The sequence below is a fragment of the Phoca vitulina genome, unplaced genomic scaffold (genome assembly GCF_004348235.1).
Source record: "Phoca vitulina isolate PV1807 unplaced genomic scaffold, GSC_HSeal_1.0 scaffold5, whole genome shotgun sequence".
NCBI classification, from domain to species: Eukaryota; Metazoa; Chordata; class Mammalia; order Carnivora; family Phocidae; genus Phoca; species Phoca vitulina.
In genome coordinates this window covers 9,156,988-9,162,987 of record NW_022589708.1, presented here as the reverse complement: position 1 = coordinate 9,162,987, position 6,000 = coordinate 9,156,988, and positions in this window count along the sequence as shown.

Below are 6,000 nucleotides of genomic sequence, written 5' to 3'. Positions count from 1 at the left end.
AATGTTCATTGACAGATGAGTGGGTAAGGAAAATGTAATATATACATACAGCGGAATATAGTTCAACCTTAAAAAAGAAGGAAATTCTGCCATTTGCCTGGATGGACCTGGAAGATACTATGTCAAGGGAATTAAGCCAACCACAGAAAAATAAATTCTGCATGAGTGCATGAGTCCTTTTATATGAGGCAACTAAAATAGTCGAAGGTAGAGAAGCAAGCAGCAGAAAGGTGGTGGCCACATGGTGTAGGAGGATGTGAGGAGCTATTGTTAAATACATACAAAGTTACAGCTATGCAGAGGCCCATGTTCCAGGGATGTGCTGCACAGTATAGTTCTTAGAGTTAACAATAACGTACTGTGCACTTATGAATTTGTTAACACGGTTGAGCCAGTCTCTGGAGCTTGTCCAGAGCAGCTTCGGTGTGTTCCTAGAGCCGTCTCACAAAGAACCTTCTAATGGCTGAGACAAAAGGAAGGAAAAATACTCTGCCTTGCTGAACAGTGTATCTGGTTTACAGCCCTGGATTCCTCACGTTGTATGGCAGGAAACGTGAAACTCACGTTTCTTGAGGGCAGGGGCTGTTGTGTTCCCCGCTGCGTCTAATGGAACATTTGCATACAGTAGATGCTCGGTAAATATTTGTCAAAAGACCTGACCCTCTCAACAGGTCTAGATAAGATGGTTAGGACGCCCCACGTGGAGTGATAGCAGAAAGCATCTAATTACTTCGTCCTTAGTAATAACTACCATTTGCAGAGCGCCTACTACATACTGTTGTCTTGCGTTAGGTGCAGCATCTTACTCAGGGTAAAGCATTTTCTGCGGATGGTGGACTGCCAGGTTAGACGAGAGTCACCCTGGCAAGAGTGACACGTTCTCCCCTCGGTGAGCTCTAAGCAACCAATCGGTGTGATGCCGCCACCCCAGCATTGTCACCATTGCCAGGACCAAAGCTAGCACTCCGCCACCCAGTCTATGGTGTTCCGTTATTTTGTCATAGCATCCTGAGCAGGTGAAGACAGAACGACAATAGCGTAATCTAGCCTATCATGATAGAGGAAGCTATTGCATAACCTGGACAACACATCCCGTTGGCTTGGATGAAGGAGTTAGCAGCGGAGGTGATGAGAGGGACCAGATTCTGGGTGCATTTGGAAGATAAGGCCAACACCGTTTGCTGCTGAACCGGATGCGTGATGAAGAGTGAGGAGACAAGGAAGGATTCCAAGATGTTTGACCTAAGCAGCTAGAAGCATGATGCTTCCAGTAATGAGAAGAGGATCACTGCGGGGACCAGCAATTAAGTTTTGGGGCATGTAAAGTTTTGATGTTTCTATTCCATAACCAAGTAGGGATCAGATGTTAGATATCAAACAGGCAGATGGAATTTAGGAGAAAGAGTCAAGCTGGCAATGCAAATTTTGGAATCTTCAGCGAATAGATGATATTGAAATCCATTCCACAAGATTTCATCATCAAGGGAGTTCAGTGTAGATAGAAAAGAGAAGTCCACGGACTGAGTTGTCGGGCATCTCCAAGCCAGAGGTCAGGAGCAAAGGAGGATCCAGCAAAGGAGACACACAGTGAAACCGGAAAAAGAGGAGGATAAAACCAAAGTCTGTCAAGCCGCGGGCAGCTGTGTTGAAAACTGCTGATAATGGTCAAGTAAAAAGATAGGAATCTACCTTCATTTAGCTGCGTGGAGGTCCTTGAACGTACAGTTTCAAAGGTGGGGGGAAAATCCTAATCCTAGTGGGTTCTTAAGGAGATGGGAGGACTTAACTTGGAGAACACACACTAGAAATCTGGCAAAGCTTAAAACTATGGCAACTGGCAAGGGAAACATACTTCTGGGGCTCAGCTCCTGTATCACAAAGCAAGGCAGAGCAGGGTGGATCTCAACCTGAGAGGCAATACATCGATAGCTAGCACCCTACCCCGTGGAATAAACATCTTAAAGAAACTTTTCCATTTTAATTCTCTGTAGACAGAGCTATCTTAGAACGGAGTAGGAAAGTCTGCACAGAAGAGTAGTTTTCCAAACATCCCTGATGAGAAAAATCACCTGGGTCTTTGTTAAAAATACAAATTCTCATGGGTACCCCCTGCTAAACATTCTGACTCAACGAGTTTGAGGTAGACACCAGGTAATCGGCATTTTTAACAAAAGCACTGGATGATTCAGATCAGTGGACCAGTTTGGAGACACCTGTTGAGGAAATTTTTCTTTCAATTTTCATGTGGTAATTGCTTCCTGACTTTAAATGTGTGTGTGTGTGTGTGTGTGTGTGTGCGCATGAGCGTATAAGTATTATCCATATGATGTACTTCTGTTAAACCCTTTATCTTAACCTAACAAATATGTATTCAAAAGCTTTAGGAACTCAGTTAACTAACAAAAACTTTAATTTTTGAAAAAGTCTCTTCTTCCTTCTTACTTTCTTCTCGTTGCCTTTTATATTCACCAAAGCTAGCCCAGAACAGCTAAACATGCTTTATGATTTATTGGAAATCTTTTTTTCCCCCAGATGATTTTAGTCAGTTTCAGAAGACTTCAGAGAATTATCAGTTTGGCACCTCAAAACGCTACCACCCCAGTATATGTGGGCGCATGCACACACACACATACACATTATTATAAACTGCTCTCCGTTTGTATTCTCTTATTAAAGGAAAAGGAATAGTTCAACAAGATTGGAGATATATTTTGTTGAAAAAATTAAGTCCTAGAAATAGTTCAGACTTATCTGTCCATATTATGTTTCACAAATTCACAAACTATTTGATCTCTTTATCTCAAGGAAACAGGCTTTAAGGTTTTACTATATGCTAAATTGATTTTTTGCAAACCAAATAATCCTTCGAAAAAAATCACTTTGTCTACTTTATCTAAGTCTGAATTTTAGGGAGTAGGACACCAAATGAGATGACCAGCCCTGATGCACTGAATCTCTACAGCATACCAGCTACACTATACTGACAGCGATTATTGATTGCCTCTGTGGGAGATACTTTTTCCCATTTAGTTCTGATAAAATCCCCAGATTTGTAGTTGAGGACCCTGAGGTCTTGTTAAAGGTCATGAAGCTAATTAGAGGCAGAACTAGTCCTAGAGGACAAACTCCCTTAACTTCTAAGAGCTTTTACTAGCATATTCTCTGCCTCTCTTGCTCAAGCCAGGATATTCAGGATCATCATTAGGATTAGCCTTTCATTGGAATCCTAAATCTAACATGTTTTTCTGGCGCTCCAAGTTTGGGCCCCTGGGAAGAGCAGCCTCATGGCACATGCCACACAGGATTTCAAAACCCAGCAGCTGGGACAAGGTGGATGCTTTCAAAATCTCTACACAGTTTTGGAAACTCAATTAAAAAATATTCTCTAAATGATGTGGTGCCACGATCACTGCAAAGAAGGTGACTCATGGGAAGCTATTGCTCTCGTGGCCCCTTTGCATTGGCTTGCATCCTCAAGTGGGCAGGTGATGCAAGGGGAGGTGGACATCAAGAATACCTGGCTCAGCACTCCGAGCTTTGAATAATGCTGTGTGGGAGGGTTTCGTGTGTCCAGCCTATTACTTTGCCCCAGATAGGGTAAGTGACGCCTTTGTCTGACCCCATTGTGTCCTATCTTCCCCCTCCTCCTCCTCCCATTCCTGAGCCCTTGTTTTATTTATCTGTATCTTCATTGTTCCCTCCAAGTATCCTCTACTTGTTTCCTTCCCATATCCAAAGAACTGTCAAGCTGCTTGTCAAGTTTTGCAAACTACTCAGCATCGGAAGATTCCTCTTAGCTGAGAATGTCATTAAATCAAAGGAGGAAGAATGTAAACACAGAGCATGAATACTATGGTTTGAAGACAAAGAATAAAGGACTTCATTCTGAGTTAAAGTGATTTCAGGGGTTATAAGTAATAGTGGTTATAACTGCAGTACAAAGTCACAGATAATTTTCAACACGATCAATATCCAGACATTTAATGTCATATCTACTCTTTTCTAAACTTATCTGCTTGAAGACGTGCATGTGGTGGAAGGATATACCTACTCTCCTTTGCACCTGTCACATCTGGGTCTCCCACTTTTTGGCAAAAAAAGAGCATCTTACTATTGTGCACTGTCTGCAGGTGAAATAGCTTCTGGGGTATCAAAAAAGGGACACTTTGGAATATTGTCAGTAAAACTATCTTTAATCAAAGCCCAATAACATGAATCTCACACATCTTTTTAAAAGCCACATTTTAAGTAAGTTTTTTCTTTCTAAAGTTCTGTAATTTGTAATTAAAGTTTACCCACAGTGGGGCGCCCGGGTGGCTCAGTCGTTAAGCGGCTGCCTTGGGCTCAGGTCATGATCCCGGGGTCCTGGGATCAAGCCCCGCATCGGGCTCCCTGCTTGGTGGGAAGCCTGCTTCTCCCTCTCCCACTCCACCTGCTTGTGTTCCTGCTCTCCCTCTCTCGCTCTCAAATAAATATCAAATAAATGAATAAATAAATAAATAAAATCTTTTAAAAAAATAAATAAATAAATAAAATCTTTAAAAAAAAAAAAAAAAAAGAGTGGGACGCTCAACTGACTAAGCTGCCCTGGCGCCCCCATCATGAACTCTTTTTGTAACTCACTGCAGTCAGTTAACCTGTTCGGCTTTGCTCATTTGTAAAATGACATGACTAGACTACAGTTCATTTTAAACTGGGAGCTGTTTCATTCTGTCACTATATGCTCTACGTTGATTATCTTCTTAGGGCTTGTCTCTTTTCTTTCCTATTAATTTGAAGTTCTTCTCTAGAAGTAACATAAACACAGTTGGGAATAGGAAGGGAAGCATTGACTATTCTTTTTCTCTCCATTAAAGAGAACAAGGTTCTCTAAGACTTATGAAATGAATAAATGGTCAAGTAATCATTAAAACAATCACACAGCCATTATAGTCATTTCTGGGAGCACATGGAGGATTTCCTAAATCCTGTGGATTGGAAACTGGCAAAAATTGGGCTTCCCTTTCCATCAGGCATTGTGAACCTGGGGTCCATGACAGAATCCAAGGAGTTCAAAAACTTGTGTAGGAAAAAGGAAAAAAATACTATCTTTATTTCACTAACCTCTTAAATTTGTTTTCTTCAATTATAGATGTAGGCAATAACCAGGGTAGTAATAGCAGTTACTGTTTGTTACTTTCTCATCAATACAAATCAGTTTATCATAGTACAGTTATTTCAGATATCTCAAAATACCACTTACGCTCTTCACCATTTTGAAGTTATGCGAGCTTATTCGCTTACTGTGCTAGTTCCTGTTATTTCATGCAAGGAAGCACATATGTTATAACTATATACACACAGATATAAAACTACTGCTCTATAACCAAGTTGGTTTTAATATTTTTGATAACTATATGTCAACATAATTTCCTTTGTAATCCTATATATTTCATTTTATGCGTTTAAAAACGCTGCTGAGAAGGGGTCCCGAAGCTTCACCAGATTGCCAAGAGTCTTCGGCGCGGACGAAAAGGCTCAGGATTCCTCAGGCGTGAATACAGACATACAGATCATTAAAGATCCACTAGTGCGGCATGGAGCAATTGATAGTCACTGTGAGTCTGAAAAACTGAAAATTATGGCTCGATAATTGAGTGAGCCTTAAAGGAACAACCAGAACTTCAATTTAAAGGCCAAAAAAAAAAAAAAAAAAAATTAAAAATCTCGGAAGTCAAAGATAAGGAAGCAATGAGGATAGGAGGGGCCCACTTCAGCCTCCTGCTTTGTTACCGCCTACGAGGCCAACTGAACGCCCAAGAACCCACTTCCTGTTGTCTGAAGCGCTGGTCTCTCCCCACCCTATTCCTCCTAGGCCTGGCCGCGATCAAAGGGGTACACAGGAAGACAGGCAGGGAAACCCAAACCCGCCACCACTGACTCAAAATACTGTCTCTCAAAAATCTACGTCCGGGCAAATTGCCGATATCCCACGACTCCAGGGGGTTTAGCGTTCGAGAG